Below are 26,606 nucleotides of genomic sequence, written 5' to 3' on the forward strand. Positions count from 1 at the left end.
CAACACAAGTGCGAAAAGTGGTTTTCAACACTAACACAAGTGAGAAAAGTGGTTTTTCAACACTAACACAAGTGCGAAAAGTGGTTTTTCAACACTAACACAAGTGCGAAAAGTGGTTTTTCCACACTAATACAAGTGCAAAAGTGGTTTTCTGCACCAACACAAGTGCGAAAAGTGGTTTTTCAACACTAACACATGTGCGAAAAGTGGTTTTTCAACACTAACACAAGTGTGAAAAGTGGTTTCCTGCACCAACACAAGTGCGAAAAGTGGTTTTTCAACACTAACACAAGTGCGAAAAGTGGTTTTTCAACACTAACACGAGTGCGAAAAGTGGTTTTTCGACACTAACACAAGTGCAAAAAGTGGTTTTTCAACACTAACACAAGTGCGAAAAGTGTTTTTTCCTCACTAATACAAGTGCAAAAGTGGTTTCCTGCACCAACACAAGTGCGAAAAGTGGTTTTTCAACACTAACACAAGTGCGAAAAGTGGTTTTTCAACACTAACACAAGTGCGAAAAGTGTTTTTTCCACACTAATACAAGTGCAAAAGTGGTTTCCTGCACCAACACAAGTGCGAAAAGTGGTTTTTCAACACTAACACAAGTGCGAAAGGTGGTTTTTCAACACTAACACAAGTGCGAAAAGTGTTTTTTCCACACTAATACAAGTGCAAAAGTGGTTTCCTGCACCAACACAAGTGCGAAAAGTGGTTTTTCAACACTAACACAAGTGCGAAAAGTGATTTTTCAACACTAACACAAGTGCGAAAAGTGGTTTTTCAACACTAACACAAGTGCGAAAAGTGTTTTTTCCACACTAATACAAGTGCAAAAGTGGTTTCCTGCACCAACACAAGTGCGAAAAGTGGTTTTTCAACACTAATACAAGTGCGAAAGGTGGTTTTTCAACACTATCACAAGTGTGAAAAGTGTTTTTTCCACACTAATACAAGTGCAAAAGTGGTTTCCTGCACCAACACAAGTGCGAAAAGTGGTTTTTCAACACTAACACAAGTGCGAAAAGTGGTTTTTCAACAATAACACAAGTGCGAAAAGTGTTTTTTCCTCACTAATACAAGTGCAAAAGTGGTTTCCTGCACCAACACAAGTGCGAAAAGTGGTTTTTCAACACTAACACAAGTGCGAAAAGTGGTTTTTCAACACTAACACAAGTGCAAAAAGTGTTTTTTCCACACTAATACAAGTGCAAAAGTGGTTTCCTGCACCAACACAAGGGCGAAAAGCGGTTTTTCAACACTAACACAAGTGCGAAAGGTGGTTTTTCAACACTAACACAAGTGCGAAAAGTGGTTTTTCAACACTAACACAAGTGTGAAAAGTGGTTTCCTGCACCAACACAAGTGCGAAAAGTGGTTTTTCAACACTAACACAAGTGCGAAAAGTGGTTTTTCAACACTAACACAAGTGCGAAAAGTGGTTTTTCAACACTAACACAAGTGCAAAAAGTGGTTTTTCAACACTAACACAAGTGCGAAAAGTGTTTTTTCCTCACTAATACAAGTGCAAAAGTGGTTTCCTGCACCAACACAAGTGCGAAAAGTGGTTTTCAACACTAACACAAGTGCGAAAAGTGGTTTTTCAACACTAACACAAGTGCGAAAAGTGTTTTTTCCACACTAATACAAGTGCAAAAGTGGTTTCCTGCACCAACACAAGTGCGAAAAGTGGTTTTTCAACACTAACACAAGTGCGAAAGGTGGTTTTTCAACACTAACACAAGTGCGAAAAGTGTTTTTTCCACACTAATACAAGTGCAAAAGTGGTTTCCTGCACCAACACAAGTGCGAAAAGTGGTTTTTCAACACTAACACAAGTGCGAAAAGTGGTTTTTCAACACTAACACAAGTGCGAAAAGTGGTTTTTCAACAGTAACACAAGTGCGAAAAGTGTTTTTTCCACACTAATACAAGTGCAAAAGTGGTTTCCTGCACCAACACAAGTGCGAAAAGTGGTTTTTCAACACTAATACAAGTGCGAAAGGTGGTTTTTCAACACTATCACAGGTGTGAAAAGTGTTTTTTCCACACTAATACAAGTGCAAAAGTGGTTTCCTTCACCAACACAAGTGCGAAAAGTGGTTTTTCAACACTAACACAAGTGCGAAAAGTGATTTTTCAACACTAACACAAGTGCGAAAAGTGGTTTTTCAACACTAACACAAGTGCGAAAAGTGGTTTTTCAACACTAACACAAGTGCGAAAAGTGTTTTTTCCTCACTAATACAAGTGCAAAAGTGGTTTCCTGCACCAACACAAGCACGAAAAGTGGTTTTTCAACACTAACACAAGTGCGAAAAGTGGTTTTTCAACACTAACACAAGTGCGAAAAGTGTTTTTTCCACACTAATACAAGTGCAAAAGTGGTTTCCTGCACCAACACAAGTGCGAAAAGTGGTTTTTCATCACTAACACAAGTGCGAAAAGTGGTTTTTCAACACTAACACAAGTGCGAAAAGTGGTTTTTCAACACTATCACAAGTGCGAAAAGTGGTTTTTCAACACTATCACAAGTGCAAAAAGTGTTTTTTCCACACTAATACAAGTGCAAAAGTGGTTTCCTGCACCAACACAAGTGCGAAAAGTGGTTTTTCAACACTAACACAAGTGCGAAAAGTGGTTTTTCAACACTAACACAAGTGCGAAAAGTGTTTTTTCCACACTAATACAAGTGCAAAAGTGGTTTCCTGCACCAACACAAGTGCGAAAAGTGGTTTTTCATCACTAACACAAGTGCGAAAAGTGGTTTTTCAACACTAACACAAGTGCGAAAAGTGGTTTTTCAACACTATCACAAGTGCAAAAAGTGTTTTTTCCACACTAATACAAGTGCAAAAGTGGTTTCCTGCACCAACACAAGTGCGAAAAGTGGTTTTTCAACACTAACACAAGTGCGAAAAGTGGTTTTTCAACACTAACACAAGTGCGAAAAGTGGTTTTTCCACACTAATACAAGTGCAAAAGTGGTTTCCTGCACCAACACAAGTGCGAAAAGTGGTTTTTCAACACTAACACAAGTGCGAAAAGTGGTTTTTCAACACTAACACAAGTGCGAAAAGTGGTTTTTCAAAACTAACACAAGTGCGAAAAGTGTTTTTTCCAAACTAATACAAGTGCAAAAGTGGTTTCCTGCACCAACACAATTGCGAAAAGTGGTTTTTCAACACTAACACAAGTGCGAAAAGTGGTTTTTCAACACTAACACAAGTGCGAAAAGTGTTTTTTCCACACTAATACAAGTGCAAAAGTGGTTTCCTGCACCAACACAAGTGCGAAAAGTGGTTTTTCAACACTAACACAAGTGCGAAAAGTGGTTTTCAACACTAACACAAGTGCGAAAAGTGGTTTTTCCACACTAATAAAAGTGCAAAAGTGGTTTCCTGCACCAACACAAGTGCGAAAAGTGGTTTTTCAATACTAACACAAGTGCGAAAAGTGGTTTTTCAACACTAACACAAGTGCGAAAAGTGGTTTTTCAACACTAACACAAGTGCGAAAAGTGGTTTTTCAACACTAACACAAGTGCGGAAAGTGGTTTTTCAACACCAACACAAGAGCGAAAAGTGGTTTTTCCACACTAATACAAGTGCAAAAGTGGTTTCCTGCACCAACACAAGTGCGAAAAGTGGTTTTTCAACACTAACACAAGTGCGAAAAGTGGTTTTTCAACACTAACACAAGTGTGAAAAGTGGTTTCCTGCACCAACACAAGTGCGAAAAGTGGTTTTTCAACACTAACACAAGTGCGAAAAGTGGTTTTTCAACACTAACACAAGTGCGAAAAGTGGGTTTTCAACACTAACACAAGTGCAAAAAGTGGTTTTTCAACAATAACACAAGTGCGAAAAGTGTTTTTTCCTCACTAATACAAGTGCAAAAGTGGTTTCCTGCACCAACACAAGTGCGAAAAGTGGTTTTTCAATACTAACACAAGTGCGAAAAGTGGTTTTTCAACACTAACACAAGTGCAAAAAGTGTTTTTTCCACACTAATACAAGTGCAAAAGTGGTTTCCTGCACCAACACAAGTGCGAAAAGCGGTTTTTCAACACTAACACAAGTGCGAAAGGTGGTTTTTCAACACTAACACAAGTGCGAAAAGTGTTTTTTCCTCACTAATACAAGTGCAAAAGTGGTTTCCTGCACCAACACAAGCACGAAAAGTGGTTTTTCAACACTAACACAAGTGCGAAAAGTGGTTTTTCAACACTAACACAAGTGCGAAAAGTGGTTTTTCAACACTAACACAAGTGCGAAAAGTGGTTTCCTGCACCAACACAAGTGCGAAAAGTGGTTTTTCAACACTAACACAAGTGCGAAAAGTGGTTTTTCAACACTATCACAAGTGCGAAAAGTGGTTTTTCAACACTATCACAAGTGCAAAAAGTGTTTTTTCCACACTAATACAAGTGCAAAAGTGGTTTCCTGCACCAACACAAGTGCGAAAAGTGGTTTTTCAACACTAACACAAGTGCGAAAAGTGGTTTTTCAACACTAACACAAGTGCGAAAAGTGTTTTTTCCACACTAATACAAGTGCAAAAGTGGTTTCCTGCACCAACACAAGTGCGAAAAGTGGTTTTTCATCACTAACACAAGTGCGAAAAGTGGTTTTTCAACACTAACACAAGTGCGAAAAGTGGTTTTTCAACACTATCACAAGTGCAAAAAGTGTTTTTTCCACACTAATACAAGTGCAAAAGTGGTTTCCTGCACCAACACAAGTGCGAAAAGTGGTTTTTCAACACTAACACAAGTGCGAAAAGTGGTTTTTCAACACTAACACAAGTGCGAAAAGTGGTTTTTCCACACTAATACAAGTGCAAAAGTGGTTTCCTGCACCAACACAAGTGCGAAAAGTGGTTTTTCAACACTAACACAAGTGCGAAAAGTGGTTTTTCAACACTAACACAAGTGCGAAAAGTGGTTTTTCAAAACTAACACAAGTGCGAAAAGTGTTTTTTCCAAACTAATACAAGTGCAAAAGTGGTTTCCTGCACCAACACAATTGCGAAAAGTGGTTTTTCAACACTAACACAAGTGCGAAAAGTGGTTTTTCAACACTAACACAAGTGCGAAAAGTGTTTTTTCCACACTAATACAAGTGCAAAAGTGGTTTCCTGCACCAACACAAGTGCGAAAAGTGGTTTTTCAACACTAACACAAGTGCGAAAAGTGGTTTTCAACACTAACACAAGTGCGAAAAGTGGTTTTTCCACACTAATAAAAGTGCAAAAGTGGTTTCCTGCACCAACACAAGTGCGAAAAGTGGTTTTTCAATACTAACACAAGTGCGAAAAGTGGTTTTTCAACACTAACACAAGTGCGAAAAGTGGTTTTTCAACACTAACACAAGTGCGAAAAGTGGTTTTTCAACACTAACACAAGTGCGGAAAGTGGTTTTTCAACACCAACACAAGTGCGAAAAGTGGTTTTTCCACACTAATACAAGTGCAAAAGTGGTTTCCTGCACCAACACAAGTGCGAAAAGTGGTTTTTCAACACTAACACAAGTGCGAAAAGTGGTTTTTCAACACTAACACAAGTGTGAAAAGTGGTTTCCTGCACCAACACAAGTGCGAAAAGTGGTTTTTCAACACTAACACAAGTGCGAAAAGTGGTTTTTCAACACTAACACAAGTGCGAAAAGTGGGTTTTCAACACTAACACAAGTGCAAAAAGTGGTTTTTCAACAATAACACAAGTGCGAAAAGTGTTTTTTCCTCACTAATACAAGTGCAAAAGTGGTTTCCTGCACCAACACAAGTGCGAAAAGTGGTTTTTCAATACTAACACAAGTGCGAAAAGTGGTTTTTCAACACTAACACAAGTGCAAAAAGTGTTTTTTCCACACTAATACAAGTGCAAAAGTGGTTTCCTGCACCAACACAAGTGCGAAAAGCGGTTTTTCAACACTAACACAAGTGCGAAAGGTGGTTTTTCAACACTAACACAAGTGCGAAAAGTGTTTTTTCCACACTAATACAAGTGCAAAAGTGGTTTCCTGCACCAACACAAGTGCGAAAAGTGGTTTTTCAACACTAACACAAGTGCGAAAAGTGGTTTTTCAACACTAACACAAGTGCGAAAAGTGGTTTTTCAACAATAACACAAGTGCGAAAAGTGTTTTTTCCTCACTAATACAAGTGCAAAAGTGGTTTCCTGCACCAACACAAGTGCGAAAAGTGGTTTTTCAATACTAACACAAGTGCGAAAAGTGGTTTTTCAACACTAACACAAGTGCAAAAAGTGTTTTTTCCACACTAATACAAGTGCAAAAGTGGTTTCCTGCACCAACACAAGTGCGAAAAGTGGTTTCTCATCACTAACACAAGCGCGAAAAGTGGTTTTTCAACACTAACACAAGTGCGAAAAGTGGTTTTTCAACACTATCACAAGTGCAAAAAGTGTTTTTTCCACATTAATACAAGTGCAAAAGTGGTTTCCTGCACCAACACAAGTGCGAAAAGTGGTTTTTCAACACTAACACAAGTGCGAAAAGTGGTTTTTCAACACTAACACAAGTGCGAAAAGTGGTTTTTCCACACTAATACAAGTGCAAAAGTGGTTTCCTGCACGAACACAAGTGCGAAAAGTGGTTTTTCAACACTAACACAAGTGCGAAAAGTGGTTTTTCAACACTAACACAAGTGCGAAAAAGTGGTTTTTCAACACTAACACAAGTGCGAAAAGTGTTTTTTCCACACTAATACAAGTGCAAAAGTGGTTTCCTGCACCAACACAAGTGCGAAAAGTGGTTTTTCAACACTAACACAAGTGCGAAAAGTGGTTTTTCAACACTAACACAAGTGCGAAAAGTGTTTTTTCCACACTAATTCAAGTGCAAAAGTGGTTTACTGCACCAACACAAGTGCGAAAAGTGGTTTTTCAACACTAACGCAAGTGCGAAAAGTGGTTTTTCAACACTAACACAAGTGCGAAAAGTGGTTTTTCCACACTAATACAAGTGCAAAAGTGGTTTCCTGCACCAACACAAGTGCGAAAAGTGGTTTTTCAACACTAACACAAGTGCGAAAAGTGGTTTTCAACACTAACACATGTGCGAAAAGTGGTTTTTCAACACTAACACAAGTGCGAAAAGTGGTTTTTCAACACTAACACAAGTGCGAAAAGTGTTTTTTCCACACTAATACAAGTGCGAAAAGTGGTTTTTCATCACTAACACAAGTGCGAAAAGTGGTTTTTCAACACTAACACAAGTGCGAAAGGTGGTTTTTCAACACTAACACAAGTGTGAAAAGTGTTTTTTCCACACTAATACAAGTGCAAAAGTGGTTTCCTGCACCAACACAAGTGCGAAAAGTGGTTTTTCAACACTAACACAAGTGCGAAAAGTGGTTTTTCAACACTAACACAAGTGCGAAAAGTGGTTTTTCAACACTAACACAAGTGCGAAAAGTGGTTTTTCAACACTAACACAAGTGCGAAAAGTGGTTTTTCAACACTAACACAAGTGCGAAAAGTGTTTTTTCCTCACTAATACAAGTGCAAAAGTGGTTTCCTGCACCAACACAAGTGCGAAAAGTGGTTTTTCAACACTAACACAAGTGCGAAAAGTGGTTTTTCAACACTAACACAAGTGCGAAAAGTGTTTTTTCCACACAAATACAAGTGCGAAAAGTGGTTTTTCATCACTAACACAAGTGCGAAAAGTGGTTTTTCAACACTAACACAAGTGCGAAAAGTGGTTTTTCAACACTATCACAAGTGCAAAAAGTGTTTTTTCCACACTAATACAAGTGCAAAAGTGGTTTCCTGCACCAACACAAGTGCGAAAAGTGGTTTTTCAACACTAACACAAGTGCGAAAAGTGGTTTTTCAACACTAACACAAGTGCGAAAAGTGGTTTTTCCACACTAATACAAGTGCAAAAGTGGTTTCCTGCACCAACACAAGTGCGAAAAGTGGTTTTTCAACACTAACACAAGTGCGAAAAGTGGTTTTTCAATACTAACACAAGTGCGAAAAGTGGTTTTTCAACACTAACACAAGTGCAAAAAGTGTTTTTTCCACACTAATACAAGTGCAAAAGTGGTTTCCTGCACCAACACAAGTGCGAAAAGCGGTTTTTCAACACTAACACAAGTGCGAAAGGTGGTTTTTCAACACTAACACAAGTGCGAAAAGTGTTTTTTCCACACTAATACAAGTGCAAAAGTGGTTTCCTGCACCAACACAAGTGCGAAAAGTGGTTTTTCAACACTAACACAAGTGCGAAAAGTGGTTTTTCAACACTAACACAAGTGCGAAAAGTGGTTTTTCAACAATAACACAAGTGCGAAAAGTGTTTTTTCCTCACTAATACAAGTGCAAAAGTGGTTTCCTGCACCAACACAAGTGCGAAAAGTGGTTTTTCAATACTAACACAAGTGCGAAAAGTGGTTTTTCAACACTAACACAAGTGCAAAAAGTGTTTTTTCCACACTAATACAAGTGCAAAAGTGGTTTCCTGCACCAACACAAGTGCGAAAAGCGGTTTTTCAACACTAACACAAGTGCGAAAGGTGGTTTTTGAACACTAACACAAGTGCGAAAAGTGTTTTTTCCACACTAATACAAGTGCAAAAGTGGTTTCCTGCACCAACACAAGTGCGAAAAGTGGTTTCTCATCACTAACACAAGCGCGAAAAGTGGTTTTTCAACACTAACACAAGTGCGAAAAGTGGTTTTTCAACACTATCACAAGTGCAAAAAGTGTTTTTTCCACATTAATACAAGTGCAAAAGTGGTTTCCTGCACCAACACAAGTGCGAAAAGTGGTTTTTCAACACTAACACAAGTGCGAAAAGTGGTTTTTCAACACTAACACAAGTGCGAAAAGTGGTTTTTCCACACTAATACAAGTGCAAAAGTGGTTTCCTGCACGAACACAAGTGCGAAAAGTGGTTTTTCAACACTAACACAAGTGCGAAAAGTGGTTTTTCAACACTAACACAAGTGCGAAAAAGTGGTTTTTCAACACTAACACAAGTGCGAAAAGTGTTTTTTCCACACTAATACAAGTGCAAAAGTGGTTTCCTGCACCAACACAAGTGCGAAAAGTGGTTTTTCAACACTAACACAAGTGCGAAAAGTGGTTTTTCAACACTAACACAAGTGCGAAAAGTGTTTTTTCCACACTAATTCAAGTGCAAAACTGGTTTACTGCACCAACACAAGTGCGAAAAGTGGTTTTTCAACACTAACGCAAGTGCGAAAAGTGGTTTTTCAACACTAACACAAGTGCGAAAAGTGGTTTTTCCACACTAATACAAGTGCAAAAGTGGTTTCCTGCACCAACACAAGTGCGAAAAGTGGTTTTTCAACACTAACACAAGTGCAAAAAGTGGTTTTCAACACTAACACATGTGCGAAAAGTGGTTTTTCAACACTAACACAAGTGCGAAAAGTGGTTTTTCATCACTAACACAAGTGCGAAAAGTGGTTTTTCAACACTAACACAAGTGCGAAAAGTGTTTTTTCCTCACTAATACAAGTGCAAAAGTGGTTTCCTGCACCAACACAAGTGCGAAAAGTGGTTTTTCAACACTAACACAAGTGCGAAAAGTGGTTTTTCAACACTAACACAAGTGCGAAAAGTGTTTTTTCCACACAAATACAAGTGCGAAAAGTGGTTTTTCATCACTAACACAAGTGCGAAAAGTGGTTTTTCAACACTAACACAAGTGCGAAAAGTGGTTTTTCAACACTATCACAAGTGCAAAAAGTGTTTTTTCCACACTAATACAAGTGCAAAAGTGGTTTCCTGCACCAACACAAGTGCGAAAAGTGGTTTTTCAACACTAACACAAGTGCGAAAAGTGGTTTTTCAACACTAACACAAGTGCGAAAAGTGGTTTTTCCACACTAATACAAGTGCAAAAGTGGTTTCCTGCACGAACACAAGTGCGAAAAGTGGTTTTTCAACACTAACACAAGTGCGAAAAGTGGTTTTTCAACACTAACACAAGTGCGAAAAGTGGTTTTTCAACACTAACACAAGTGCGAAAAGTGTTTTTTCCACACTAATACAAGTGCAAAAGTGGTTTCCTGCACCAACACAAGTGTGAAAAGTGGTTTTCAACACTAACACAAGTGCGAAAAGTGGTTTTTCAACACTAACACAAGTGCGAAAAGTGTTTTTTCCACACTAATACAAGTGCAAAAGTGGTTTCCTGCACCAACACAAGTGCAAAAAGTGGTTTTTCAACACTAACACAAGTGCGAAAAGTGGTTTTTCAACACTAACACAAGTGCGAAAAGTGGTTTTTCAACACTAACACAAGTGCGAAAAGTGGTTTTTCAACACTAACACAAGTGCGAAAAGTGTTTTTTCCTCACTAATACAAGTGCAAAAGTGGTTTCCTGCACCAACACCAGTGCGAAAAGTGGTTTTTCAACACTAACACAAGTGCGAAAAGTGGTTTTTCAACACTAACACAAGTGCGAAAAGTGTTTTTTCCACACTAATACAAGTGCGAAAAGTGGTTTTTCATCACTAACACAAGTGCGAAAAGTGGTTTTTCAACACTAACACAAGTGCGAAAAGTGGTTTTTCAACACTATCACAAGTGCAAAAAGTGTTTTTTCCACACTAATACAAGTGCAAAAGTGGTTTCCTGCACCAACACAAGTGCGAAAAGTGGTTTTTCAACACTAACACAAGTGCGAAAAGTGGTTTTTCAACACTAACACAAGTGCGAAAAGTGGTTTTTCCACACTAATACAAGTGCAAAGGTGGTTTCCTGCACCAACACAAGTGCGAAAAGTGGTTTTTCAACACTAACACAAGTGCGAAAAGTGGTTTTTCAACACTAACACAAGTGCGAAAAGTGGTTTTTCAACACTAACACAAGTGCGAAAAGTGTTTTTTCCACACTAATACAAGTGCAAAAGTGGTTTCCTGCACCAACACAAGTGTGAAAAGTGGTTTTCAACACTAACACAAGTGCGAAAAGTGGTTTTTCAACACTAACATAAGTGCGAAAAGTGTTTTTTCCACACTAATACAAGTGCAAAAGTGGTTTCCTGCACCAACACAAGTGCGAAAAGTGGTTTTTCAACACTAACACAAGTGCGAAAAGTGGTTTTTCCACACTAATACAAGTGCAAAAGTGGTTTCCTGCACCAACACAAGTGCGAAAAGTGGTTTTCAACACTAACACAAGTGCGAAAAGTGGTTTTTCAACACTAACACAAGTGCGAAAAGTGGTTTTTCAACACTAACACAAGTGCGAAAAGTGGTTTTTCCTCACTAATACAAGTGCAAAAGTGGTTTCCTGCACCAACACAAGTGTGAAAAGTGGTTTTCAACACTAACACAAGTGCGAAAAGTGGTTTTTCAACACTAACATAAGTGCGAAAAGTGTTTTTTCCACACTAATACAAGTGCAAAAGTGGTTTCCTGCACCAACACAAGTGCGAAAAGTGGTTTTTCAACACTAACACAAGTGCGAAAAGTGGTTTTTCCACACTAATACAAGTGCAAAAGTGGTTTCCTGCACCAACACAAGTGCGAAAAGTGGTTTTCAACACTAACACAAGTGCGAAAAGTGGTTTTTCAACACTAACACAAGTGCGAAAAGTGGTTTTTCAACACTAACACAAGTGCGAAAAGTGGTTTTTCCTCACTAATACAAGTGCAAAAGTGGTTTCCTGCACCAACACAAGTGCGAAAAGTGGTTTTTCAACACTAACACAAGTGCAAAAAGTGGTTTTCAACACTAACACATGTGCGAAAAGTGGTTTTTCAACACTAATACAAGTGCAAAAGTGGTTTCCTGCACGAACACAAGTGCAAAAGTGGTTTCCTGCACCAACACAAGTGTGAAAAGTGGTTTTTCAACACTAACACAAGTGCAAAAAGTGGTTTTCAACACTAACACATGTGCGAAAAGTGGTTTTTCAACACTAACACAAGTGCGAAAAGTGGTTTTTCAACACTAACACAAGTGCGAAAAGTGTTTTTTCCACACTAATACAAGTGCGAAAAGTGGTTTTTCATCACTAACACAAGTGCGAAAAGTGGTTTTTCAACACTAACACAAGTGCGAAAGGTGGTTTTTCAACACTAACACAAGTGCGAAAAGTGTTTTTCCACACTAATACAAGTGCAAAAGTGGTTTCCTGCACCAACACAAGTGCGAAAAGTGGTTTTTCAACACTAACACAAGTGCGAAAAGTGGTTTTTCAACACTACCACAAGTGCGAAAAGTGGTTTTTCATCACTAACACAAGTGCGAAAAGTGGTTTTTCAACACTAACACAAGTGCGAAAAGTGTTTTTTCCTCACTAATGCAAGTGCAAAAGTGGTTTCCTGCACCAACACAAGTGCGAAAAGTGGTTTTTCAACACTAACACAAGTGCGAAAAGTGGTTTTTCAACACTAACACAAGTGCGAAAAGTGTTTTTTCCACACAAATACAAGTGCGAAAAGTGGTTTTTCATCACTAACACAAGTGCGAAAAGTGGTTTTTCAACACTAACACAAGTGCGAAAAGTGGTTTTTCAACACTATCACAAGTGCAAAAAGTGTTTTTTCCACACTAATACAAGTGCAAAAGTGGTTTCCTGCACCAACACAAGTGCGAAAAGTGGTTTTTCAACACTAACACAAGTGCGAAAAGTGGTTTTTCCACACTAATACAAGTGCAAAAGTGGTTTCCTGCACGAACACAAGTGCGAAAAGTGGTTTTTCAACACTAACACAAGTGCGAAAAGTGGTTTTTCAACACTAACACAAGTGCGAAAAGTGGTTTTTCAACACTAACACAAGTGCGAAAAGTGTTTTTTCCACACTAATACAAGTGCAAAAGTGGTTTCCTGCACCAACACAAGTGTGAAAAGTGGTTTTCAACACTAACACAAGTGCGAAAAGTGGTTTTTCAACACTAACACAAGTGCGAAAAGTGTTTTTTCCACACTAATACAAGTGCAAAAGTGGTTTCCTGCACCAACACAAGTGCGAAAAGTGGTTTTTCAACACTAACACAAGTGCGAAAAGTGGTTTTTCAACACTAACACAAGTGCGAAAAGTGGTTTTTCAACACTAACACAAGTGCGAAAAGTGGTTTTTCAACACTAACACAAGTGCGAAAAGTGTTTTTTCCTCACTAATACAAGTGCAAAAGTGGTTTCCTGCACCAACACCAGTGCGAAAAGTGGTTTTTCAACACTAACACAAGTGCGAAAAGTGGTTTTTCAACACTAACACAAGTGCGAAAAGTGTTTTTTCCACACTAATACAAGTGCGAAAAGTGGTTTTTCATCACTAACACAAGTGCGAAAAGTGGTTTTTCCACACTAACACAAGTGCGAAAAGTGGTTTTTCAACACTATCACAAGTGCAAAAAGTGTTTTTTCCACACTAATACAAGTGCAAAAGTGGTTTCCTGCACCAACACAAGTGCGAAAAGTGGTTTTTCAACACTAACACAAGTGCGAAAAGTGGTTTTTCAACACTAACACAAGTGCGAAAAGTGGTTTTTCCACACTAATACAAGTGCAAAGGTTAGTCTAGTAGGAAGACTAGGTCCCCCTGCACCCCCCGGAGATATACTTCTAATCAGTGTTTCTAGATTGGAAAAAATGTGTAGAAAATGACTAGCTATGGCCCCAAGCTGAAAAAATGTCCCACATACCATGTTTATGCAAATTACTGCTGCCATTATCAAAAAAACGATTTTTGACATATCTCAGCCAATATTGCAGATAATTGAAAAATGAAGGTGTCTAGACCCATGTTTTGAAGGGCATAGATCATGATAGAACTATTCATAACATGATTACATGTGTCTATGGTATACTAGTATGCTAATTAGTGCTGTAATTACAAAATAATCAGTTTTACAAATGATAAGGATACGTTAATACTGCAGATAACTTAACATGGTACATAAGGGGTCTAAACCCAGGTATTTTCAAGGTTAAATGTCAACAAGATGCTCCTGAGTCTTGCATAGGGGCGGGACATTGGCAGTAACATTGGTACCACTCAACTTTTCTTCCCACCATTGACTTTGTATTGCGAGAGATTTTCACTTGCTTATTTAAAGGTTTCTCACCCAGCCCACGTAAAATCTACCAACTCCTGCTGTTAACTCCCAAACATATTTTTTTATGTTATCCAATCACAGTGCAGAAATGACAGACTAGAGATCCAAATTAGTGCTGCTATAGCTGCCATTTTACATTTCCATCCATGTAACATGCGCGCTCGCGCGCTCGTATCAATTGGTAATGTCGCGCGCTCGTATCAATTGGTAACGTTGATGTTATTGAATACCTCAGTTGAAAGTTCAGTCTTCCATTCCATCTGTGTGTTGTTCTTGGTATTCATCCTCCAATCTAGCCAGGTAAGATGCTAACTATAATGTTACTCACACTCTTGACTTCAGTTTCTGCATGAAATCATAAACAGGCAGAATAACAGCTGAGCCAGCTAGCACCATGTTAGCTAACGTTAAAGCTAGCCTCATCTATGTACAGTATGTTCCTAATGTCGGTGTAACTTAAACTTTTGTTAATGCCAAACATGAGACATATCTGTTGACTTCTGTATATGAATTGAACCAGAAAGAGGCACGACAGCTGAGCTAGCTACAGTAACTTAGCACAATGTTTCATTGGCCTAGATAGCTAACGTTAGTGTGGAAGAATTTAGATGTTTTAGCTATTAGCACTTTTGATGCCACTAAACATGGTTTAGTCAGCTAAAAAGTACCCTAGTGTAGAACATGACTCAGAACCTCTGTTACCTCACTGAAAACTCAGAGCCTCCTTTCACAGGCACTTTTAACATCATTCGTGATTTCTTATTTGTCATTTAACAGTGATGGTAGACATCGACAGCAAGCATGCCCAAAAGAAAACGGAGTGTAGAACCTGCAGCCCAAAGCTCTCCTCCTACATGCATCCTTCATGTACCATCCATGTCTGATCATGGGGATTTCACGCCCCTCCGTAAAATTAAAGGATCTGCTTCAGAAAAACTGCAACTGCTTCAAAAGATCCGGGATAGACGTCTCAACCAACCGCATGACTCCCCATGTCGTATGCAATCAGTATGTGATCAGATCCCGGCAACTCTTCCTGATGACCTAGAAAGAGTAGGATATCACAGCAAGTGTTATAAGCACTTTGTCCGCCACTTTCATCGTCTGGGAGATGATACAGAACCAGGGCCATCAACCTCATCATGGCATCACTCTCCTCGTAAACCAGGAGGTTCTGCTGAACCCATCTTCCCGCCAGAGTGTATATTTTGTGAGAAAGTTGAGACCAAAGATGCTCATCGCAATACTGAGAGGCCTACAACCTTCCCATCCTTTAAAAACAAAGAAAATGCATGGGAGCAAATCGAAACACGGGCTGAGAAAATGGGTCTCTATCGACTCCATCGAAAGGTGAAAAACAAAGACCTCTTTGCATGTGAGGCCAAACACCATCCGTCATGTTTTAAAGCTTTCCGCACAGCATTCTACAACTATGAGCGTGCGATTCACAGAGCCGAAGCACCAAAGGAGCAGGCTTGCATGTCAGCCGCCCATGAAAAGGCATTCAACTCAGTACTGGAACACATTCAAACCCAGGTCATCCAGCAGAATAAAGTTCTACAGCTTTCTTCCTTGCGCTTGCTCTATGTCGAGGAACTGAAACTGAATGGATATGAGAACTCAAATTATCGGTCAGAGAAACTACTGAAACGCCTACAGAATGACCCAATCAAGGAGCATATCCACTTCACGAAGGTTGATCATGACAAATGTGATGTCATTTCTTTCTGGCTTGTGCACAGCTCAAACATAACAGTTTCCAATGCTCTCGCACGAGCATTCACACTCGGAAGCACAAACAAGAACCAAAATGTTGCCCTCCAACTTCGCCAGGGTATTCTACAGGCTTTCAGAGAGTGTAAAGACCAACCATGGCCACCAACAGCTGAAGACATGGAGCTCAATCCTGAAGACATCCTACCTCCAGACCTTGTCCGCTTTCTCAGCGTGCTAATGACTGGCAAGGAGGGCATCGAGACAGAAAAGGTGAAGCGTCTGGTCTTCTCCATTGGACAAGATCTGTGCCGTGCAGTGTCAGATGGAAAATGGAAGTTACCAAAGCACATTCTCCTCTGTGTGACTGTAAGGCACCTGTTCCGAAGCAAACAGCTCACCACAATACTACACAGGCTTGGACACTCTGAGAGCTACGATTTCGCCTTGGAGTTGGAAACTGCTCTCGCCAAGGTCCTGGATGAAGTCTCAACTTATCGTACACCACAAATTGTGACAGGAGAGGGCAACCTTGTATTCCACTGTGAGTGGGACAACTTGAATAAAACCACTACCAGTGTGCACGGCAGCAACATTGTAAACAGTGCTGGAGGAATCATGGTGCAGGAGGTCAAGCCCGGGTTCGAGAGCAGCAAGGACCGAATGCTACCTACCATCAATAGGTCACAACAGCGTAGCCTGAAGGTCGACACACCAAAAACTCTCCCACCCTTGCACTTTACTCGCGTTGGCCCGAAGTTCCCTGAAGGCTCATCATTCACACCGCCAGCAGAGAATGACACAGTCTATGCCACTACGATGCAAGAGTACTACATCTGGCTCTTCATCAGATACATCGGAAGCTGTGGCCTGCAGCCTGTGCCTGGGCTAGGGGGTTTCACCTCTGCAACTGGTTCTCCCCCACCCAGCAAATCAACAGTCGACTACTGCACGCCTATCCACCAACCGATCACAGACAACGCAGTTGTTCGTGAGCTACTGAAGCGTTCCGAGGCAGCAACTGCTGAGGTGGGTCAGAGATGGGTCCTGAATACATTTGATCTGGGTGTCTGCATGAAAGCCCTTCCCATCATCTGGCGCTGGCCAAATGAATTTGCTAGTCATGTAGTAACGATTGGACCCTTCCACACATCCATGAACTACATCGGGATGCTCACTGGACACAAGATGCGTGGTTCTGGATATGCAGAGATTCTCTTTGAGGCACAACTAGTAACAAGTGGATCTCTCAAAGGTGTTCTCAGTGGAAAGGCCTACGCAAAGTCCCTCTTTTGCCTCAAAACAGTGTGTGAGGCAATGGAGAGGCTGTTGATGGAGAGATTCACTGAGGAGGAGAACATCATGATCTCTGACCCTGCTGTGCTTCTCAGAATGACCCAGTCTTGCAACCGAGAGCACCTCGATGAAGCCCTCAAAGGTCACTGGTGGATCTTCTGAACACAGGAGAGCACGAAGAGGAGGAGGAAGAGGAAGGAGAAGAAGAGTTTGACTCTGACGATTTCGATGAAAATGATGATGACTGACTCAGTGTAGAATCACTAATGCTAATGATGTTTATCTAAAACAAGCAAGAGAAGAGTGGTCACATTGAGTGCTAGGACTATTTTGACAGTTGTAATATTTAGAAAAATAAAACTTTGTGTTAACGTCTGTGTAGACGGACCTTAATATGAGTCTATTATTTCGTAAAACTGTGATTATTTTGTAAATAAAGCACTAATTAGCATACTAGTATACCATAGACACATGTAATCATGTTATGAATAGTTCTATCATGATCTATGCCCTTCAAAACATGGGTCTAGACACCTTCATTTTTCAATTATCTGCAATATTGGCTGAGATATGTCAAAAATCGTTTTTTTGATAATGGCAGCAGTAATTTGCATAAAAATGGTATGTGGGACATTTTTTCAGCTTGGGGCCATAGCTAGTCATTTTCTACACATTTTTTCCAATCTAGAAACACTGATTAGAAGTATATCTCCGCGGGGTGCAGGGGGACCTAGTCTTCCTACTAGACTAGGTGGTTTCCTGCACCAACACAAGTGCGAAAAGTGGTTTTTCAACACTAACACAAGTGCGAAAAGTGGTTTTTCAACACTAACACAAGTGCGAAAAGTGGTTTTTCAACACTAACACAAGTGCGAAAAGTGTTTTTTCCACACTAATACAAGTGCAAAAGTGGTTTCCTGCACCAACACAAGTGTGAAAAGTGGTTTTCAACACTAACACAAGTGCGAAAAGTGGTTTTTCAACACTAACATAAGTGCGAAAAGTGTTTTTTCCACACTAATACAAGTGCAAAAGTGGTTTCCTGCACCAACACAAGTGCGAAAAGTGGTTTTTCAACACTAACACAAGTGCGAAAAGTGGTTTTTCCACACTAATACAAGTGCAAAAGTGGTTTCCTGCACCAACACAAGTGCGAAAAGTGGTTTTCAACACTAACACAAGTGCGAAAAGTGGTTTTTCAACACTAACACAAGTGCGAAAAGTGGTTTTTCAACACTAACACAAGTGCGAAAAGTGGTTTTTCCTCACTAATACAAGTGCAAAAGTGGTTTCCTGCACCAACACAAGTGCGAAAAGTGGTTTTTCAACACTAACACAAGTGCGAAAAGTGGTTTTTCAACACTAACACAAGTGCGAAAAGTGGTTTTTCCACACTAACACAAGTGCGAAAAGTGGTTTTTCAACACTAACACAAGTGCGAAAAGTGGTTTTTCAACACTAATACAAGTGCAAAAGTGGTTTCCTGCACCAACACAAGTGCGAAAAGTGGTTTTTCAACACAACCACAAGTGCGAAAAGTGGTTTTTCAACACTAACACAAGTGCGAAAAGTGTTTTTTCCACACTAATACAAGTGCAAAAGTGGTTTCCTGCACCAACACAAGTGCGAAAAGTGGTTTTTCAACACTAACACAAGTGCAAAAATGGTTTTTCAACACTAACACAAGTGCGAAAAGTGGTTTTTCAACACTAACACAAGTGCGAAAAGTGGTTTTTCAACACTAACACAAGTGCGAAAAGTGTTTTTTCCTCACTAATACAAGTGCAAAAGTGGTTTCCTGCACCAACACAAGTGCGAAAAGTGGTTTTTCATCACTAACACAAGTGCGAAAAGTGGTTTTTCAACACTAACACAAGTGCGAAAAGTGGTTTTTCAACACTATCACAAGTGCAAAAAGTGTTTTTTCCACACTAATACAAGTGCAAAAGTGGTTTCCTGCACCAACACAAGTGCGAAAAGTGGTTTTTCAACACTAACACAAGTGCGAAAAGTGGTTTTTCAACACTAACACAAGTGCGAAAAGTGGTTTTTCCACACTAATACAAGTGCAAAAGTGGTTTCCTGCACCAACACAAGTGCGAAAAGTGGTTTTTCAACACTAACACAAGTGCGAAAAGTGGTTTTTCAACACTAACACAAGTGCAAAAAGTGGTTTTTCAACACTAACACAAGTGCGAAAAGTGTTTTTTCCACACTAATACAAGTGCAAAAGTGGTTTCCTGCACCAACACAAGTGTGAAAAGTGGTTTTTCAACACTAACACAGGTGCGAAAAGTGGTTTTTCAACACTAACACAAGTGCGAAAAGTGTTTTTTCCACACTAATACAAGTGCAAAAGTGGTTTCCTGCACCAACACAAGTGCGAAAAGTGGTTTTTCCACACTAACACAAGTGCGAAAAGTGGTTTTTCAACACTAACACAAGTGTGAAAAGTGGTTTTTCAACACTAATACAAGTGCAAAAGTGGTTTCCTGCACCAACACAAGTGCGAAAAGTGGTTTTTCAACACTAACACAAGTGCGAAAAGTGGTTTTTCAACACTAACACAAGTGCTAAAAGTGTTTTTTCCACACTAATACAAGTGCAAAAGTGGTTTCCTGCACCAACACAAGTGCGAAAAGTGGTTTTTCAACACTAACACAAGTGCAAAAAGTGGTTTTTCAACACTATCACAAGTGCAAAAAGTGGTTTTTCCACAATAATGCAAGTGCAAAAGTGGTTTCCTGCACCAACACAAGTGCGAAAAGTGGTTTTTCAACACTAACACAAGTGCAAAAAGTGGTTTTTCAACACTATCACAAGTGCAAAAAGTGGTTTTTCCACAATAATGCAAGTGCAAAAGTGGTTTCCTGCACCAACACAAGGGCAAAAAGTGGTTTTTCAACACTAACACAAGTGCAAAAAGTACCCGGCGTTGCCGGCCGGGGGCGGAGGGGGGGGAGGGGGAAGGGGAGGAGAGGAGGAGGGGGGAAAAGGGGGAAGGGGGAGGGAGAGGGGGAAAGGAAAGGAATGGGGGGAGAGGGGGAGGCAGGAGAGGAAGGGGGTTCATATGTATGCTGTTGGGTGAATGTGGCGTTCATCACGTTTCTCAGTTTAGTGTGATGCCGATCAGAAAGAAGAAGAAGCCTTACTTCCAACTTCTTACACTTCCGGAATTGTTCGATTTATTTGTGTTCAAATGTCTGGTGATTGTTTTGTATTAGTTTATGCGACTGTGTACTTGTATATAACTGCCATTAAAATAAAAAAGGCTTCGGCACTATCGAGCGATTTTTTTTTTTTAATAATCCAAAAAAAACGAACCTTTTTTTTCAATTTTTTTTTTGGGCCTAAAACACTCCCAGCCAATCACTGATGAACCTCTGAAAATTTGACGAAGATTCGTTCAGCCATCTCTGAGAAAAATGGCGATACAGACACAGACCAAAGGCTCTCTTATTTTGTTGATTAATATGGAATATATTAACCTGGTGCTGTCTCTGTATATATTATTTATTAAATGACCCATCTCATTATCATTGGTGGTTATTGGCTGTCGCTAGTTATTTATGAACATGCTAATCATTATATTAACGTGGTACACCCATCCGCCTCTATAGTGCAATTAGGCTCAAATTAAACAATGTGGATGGTTAAACAAACTGGTGTCCTCTTGACCTATTTGACCATACAAACTTGCATCTAAAAGAGCTCCACTCTCAAAGCATTCCAAATTGCGAATAACTTTTTCAACTCCCATTGTAATGTAATGAAAAGAGCACATCGTGTCAAGGTGATGATGTGAATGGTTGTCCTCGTCTCGTGTTCCATTGCAGGCCTGTGTTGTCCCACACCCCTCATAACTTCCAAGAGGACATTGAATATCTGAACACAGTAGCCTGTGTTACTCTCTGATGAAGGCCACACATCAAATGGACATACCTCATTATAGAGGGGTTTTTATATGTGTTTTGCAAGGCTAAAAATGGTTGTATACAATGGGAAAACGATTGTTTCTCGCATCATGATGTAATTATTGTCATCAGATTGTTACGTCCGCCACCGAAGGTGGATGAAGGTTATGTTTTCACCCCTGTCTGTATGTTTGTTTGTCTTTTTGTTTGTGAAGAAGGTATCTCAAAACCTTGTGAACGGATTCGGACGAAATTTGGCAGAAAGGAGGCGTATTTGACACGGACGAAATGATTAGATTTTGGTGAAGATTCGGATCTGGCTAGTAGAATTTTTAAGTGATTCTTAACCATTGGGAGATAGGGCCAAAAACAATACATAGCTCAGGATTTCTGAAAAATTGAGGACAGATTCGACAAAACCTGGTGGACAGGTTGCGTGTGTGACGAGGACTAATCGATTCGATTTTGGTGAAGATCTGAATATGGATTTGGATACGATAATTATTTATTTTGTAAGTGATTCTTCACCATTGAGTGATAGTGCTAAAACCGATACATAGCACGATATCTCAAAAAGTTATGGTTGGATTTGGACGAAACCTGTTGCAGAGGTTGGGTGTGTTACATGGATGAATCGATTCGATTTTTGTGAAGATCTAAATATGGATTCGGATACGAGAATTATTTAATTCTTAAGTGATTTATCACCATTGAGAGATCGGGTGAAAAGCGATATATAACATGATATTTAAAAAAGTTGTGGATGACTTATGACTAAACTTGGTGGATGAGTTGCTTAGGTGACAAGAACAAGCTGATTAGATTTTGGTTCAGGTCCGAATCCAGATCCAGTCTATCAGTGAATACAAAACATAAACTGTCCAGGCTGGCGGAGGTATGTGCTCTACCGAGTGCCCTTCTAGTTTTACCATTTAATAACTTGCCCTAGATAATGTGATGGAAAAAGGCAATTTATAGTTGAAGAGAAACTGTTTTATAGAAAAACTAAAGAAACTTAGATGCAGAATGAAACCATTTGGTCCCGAAAGCCAAATGCCCCAGCATGTCTCAATCTTTTTAAAATAGTGCTCATTATCCAGCTAACCTCAAGCAGGGCATTTGGCAAATGTAATTCCACACATAATGACCTAATCTTTTTTGAATGACAGCATGGTGTTTTTAATGTCTAAAACCTAAATGCAGTCCGGACAGCCAGCTTTATGTCCACCATCCATAAGAGACTTTGCTCTGAGACTCAATGCTTCCCAAAAAATATGGCAATTTTTAGATATGTCTGACCCAGTTAGGGGTCAATGTCATTGCTATTCTCCTTGATTATAAAAAAGAATGTTTTTAGATTCAAGGAAATTTAGACAGTGAAGTGTTGCATGACCACTTGTGTCACTAACCTTCTGACCAGATGCTAAGTATTTGTGTGAACCCGTTATTTGGCTTTCACTGTGTTATTGAGTTAAAACAGGCTCACTACAACATTAAATCCCATTGCTTATGAATCACGTCATTATTCCCAAATAATGGCTGCAATAAAAACGACCGTGAAATTAAGCAACCCTAAAAAGTATTGATCGTGTTAATTTGGTGTGAATTTATAGACAACATCATGTTTATATATTTAAATTGCATGAAGCATAACCATTGACTCTACGTTGCAATTATGGTCTGAAATAGAGCCTGGGCTTAGAATTCAGCAACAAAAAAGGGGATCATAAAATATAAGTGGCTATGAAATTCCATTATCCCAGAAAATCTCATTCGGATCAGTCCAGCTGTGACCAACTTTGTTACTAAATAAACAGCAGTTTGATAATTACTGGGAGTGATTGGAGAGCACTTAGGGGCATTTGGCGGTCGGGGGTCAAATTTTTTTTTCCCATCCACAAAGAGATGTTCCGGTGCCACTGAGACTCAGCACACATTAGACTATTATGTGGTTTTCAGCTATTGTCAAACATTCTTCCCAGCATTGTGTCTGTTTCCTGATGCGATTGGCATCAAATCATGCAGTTTGGCTCTAACATATTTTGAAAATGGGAAAACATTTTTTTCTCATTCTCATTCTCATTCTCTTTTTCTTTCTTTCTTTCTTTCTCTTTCTCGCTCTCTCTCTCTCTGATTCCACAAAGTATAATAATAATTTGCCATCATTAGACATTAAGCAAACACTCAGAGTCCCTACTCTTGTCTTACCCTTCACCACCTCCCACTTCAGCTTCCTTATTGCTTTGCACTCTTTCACTATGATGAGCTTCTTTAGAATTGACTTCATGCTTTCTACATGTGAAATTTCACTGTACACAATATAACCAAATTTATTGAGACCTGTTTTTCCAAAATGCAAAGTAGGATGTGCTTTATATGAAAGTGGAGCAGCTTTTGAAAGTCTATTGCAATAAATACATACCACAAAGTAAAAAGCTGACTGCACTTCACTGTGCAATGTTTTTTTTTTTCCAGAGGTTCATGATGATATTGGGTCTTTCCCAGTCAACATGACCCAATGTGGGTCATGCTCTTCGGCAATAAAAGCACAACATATCATGAAAATTGTGAAAATAGAACATGCAAGCCAGATTTATTGACAGATAAGGCTTGAAGAACTTTATATAATTAGCGTAATATAATTCTTGATATCTAGGAAACGTGGTACAAAGCCTTTGACGTGACGTCGAATTTTACACGCATCATTTTCTACATGAACAGACGATGCAGGCAGAATCAATTCACCAAGCTCGTTCCCCACATACTGACGCGCTCCTAGTGGGCGTGGTTTAAAACCAGGTGCAACAAATCAACTCTGAGTACACCAGGAGGGCAAAGCACGAGGAAAAAACATGTTAACAGAAAAAAAACTCATTCCCTCATAGTTTGACCTCTGGTGACCTCATTAGTGACCTCATTTGCATATAACACATATCATTGTAAAGAGTGTCCCAGGACAAACATTTTGAGGGGTCATATGCAACCATAGGATGACGAGGTACAAAGTTATGGGCATTTGAATTTCGCCTACCCCTAATTTTCGGAAATCACTGACACAGGGGGGGTAACATCAAAATATGCGTGGGAGGTACCTTGGGAATGAGTTTTTTTTGTATTATTTAAGTATATTATAATGTATTATTTAAGCATAAGTGAGCGGACAGACAAACACACACACACCGGAGTGATCAACATACTTGTCAAAAAAAAAGAAGATTTTCGCAAGTAACAAACAGACAGACAGGGGTGAAAACATAACCTCCATCCACTTTTGGTGGCGGAGGTAATGAGACACCATTATTATAAGTGAAGAAGATGAAGGAGGAAGAGTTTTTGTTTTCATGTAAATTGAAACCGGCCCATCTATCCTCACGTTACTCAACGATATCATACTGTTTGCAGATTGCCTCGTATCTGTTTGGAAATGTTGAAAAAAAAAAAAAGTATGCATGAGCAAGCGTTTTCTGAATCTAATCGATATGAGAAACAGAATTTAATGTTTGAGAGGAAATCCTTCTTCAACAAAATATTCTGGATTCTGAACAAAATATTCTCAACTCAACTCAACAAAACTCAACAAAATATTCTGAACAAAATATTCTGGAACTATGTGGGGGGGGAGGGGGGGTTCAAACACCCTAACCCCCACCACACCCCTCCCTACGTCGTAATCCCCCTTAATGAGTGGCCAACCCCCGCTTTGCGGGGAAAAATGGCCTCTAAAGGTGGTTATTATTATTTATAACATACTGTCCTTGAGATGATAATGTGCCTCTTTACCTTTTGTCCTCTTTTTCTTCATTTGTTATTTGAGTGATGTGTTGAGATATATATATATCAATTATCAATTCAACCTTGTCATAATGTGCTGCCATGTTGCTGAGCTCGTCAATAAATGTTTGTGCAAAGTCATGGAATGATTGATTGTATTGATCAATTTTGAACCTATAATTCACAAGAGCCATACAATCTCTCTACGTGTTGAATATAAATGATGATTCTATGAGTTGAAGTTGTGGTTTATGCGATGGTACCTCCATTGTTTGGTTGTCAGATACAATCAGTGGTGGCTGCTTTGCTGGTTTGATCATGTACCACCTGGTGTTTAATGCTAGCCAGTAGCTCAAGATGAAGGGCCATAGTCTTGTCGTAAGTGAACAACAATTATCCATCCTATGCAAATAAGGAATGTGGAACTATGTCAAAATCACAACTTCTGATGCATTCCTGTATACCAAGCCCTGGCCGGATTCTTGAAATGACGAGGAACCTCTGCAATAGTCCTCGTTATGCCTCCGTTGACGAAGTCGCCAAAGGCATTATGTTTTCAGGTTGTCCGTCCAGCTGTCCGTCCGTCCGTTATAGGTTATCCTCACTTGCAAGCATTGAAAAGGAAGGCGGTGCAGGTGTGTACCGATGAAAGTTCTTGAACGGACTTTTTGAAAAACTGCCATCAGAGAGACGCTTTCGTGTAAGGAGAATGAAGAAGAACATTTTTTTTAAAGTCATTTGTACCATGTGCAATTCAAATGCTAAATTCAAATTCCTAGCCATTTTGCTGTTTAGTCCATCTTCCATATTTTATATTTATTTTATATTTTATTTCTTTTTATTTTCTTTTCTTATTCCCTTTGTGTTTTATGTTTTTATGATGGTTAACTTATGGTGCCACCAAAGAATAATTTCCATGAATAAGGGACAATAAAGATTTATTATTATTATTACCGCAATAACTTGAGAACGGCTAGAGGGATCTTAGTCAAACTTGGCACAGGTGTGTATAATGAGGTAAAGATGAACTGATTCGATTTTGGGGTCGCAAGATCAAAGGGCAACGGTCAGAGGTCATGTCTGGTAAAAAAAAAATACTGTTACCGCGATAACTTGTGAACCAGTGATGGGATTCTTACCAAATTTAGTACACTTATGTAGAATGACGTAAATCTAAACTGAATAGATGTTGGGGTCACGAGGTCACAAGGCAAAGGTCAGAGGTCATGTTAGGTAAATATAGTTACAGCGATGACTTGTGAACCAGTGATTGGATTCTGACCAAATTTGGTACACCTATGTAGAATGATGTAAAGATGAACTGATTAGATTTTGGGATCAAAAGGTCAAGGGTTAAAGTCTGTAATAGGTCTAAAACTTGAGAAAGGCTGAAGTGATCTAATTCAAACTTAGTCCAACCTTATCATAATGTGCGATTAGCATGTCATAACGATTAGCATGTATAATGATGTAAAGATTAAGTGATTAGATTTTGGGGTCAAAGGTCAAATATCAAAATCTGTAATAGGTCTGTAACTCAAGAATGGCTGAAGTGATGTAATTCAAATTTGGTACAGATATGTATAATGATGTAAAGATTAACTGATTAAATTGTGAGTTCAAGAGGTCAAAGGTTAAAGGTCAAACTCTGTAATAGGTCCATAACGAGCATGGCTAAAGGGATCCAATTCAAACTTGGTACAGATATGTATAATGATGCAAAGATTAACTGATTCGGTTTTGGGGGTCCCAAGGTCAAAGGTCAGAGGTCATGTCACGTAAAAATGTGAGAACTTGGGCACAGCTGAATGGATTTAAATCAAACTTGATACAAGTATT

This window comes from Myxine glutinosa, chromosome 6, assembly GCF_964187855.1.
Source record: "Myxine glutinosa chromosome 6, kmMyxGlut1.1, whole genome shotgun sequence".
Lineage (NCBI taxonomy): Eukaryota > Metazoa > Chordata > Myxini > Myxiniformes > Myxinidae > Myxine > Myxine glutinosa.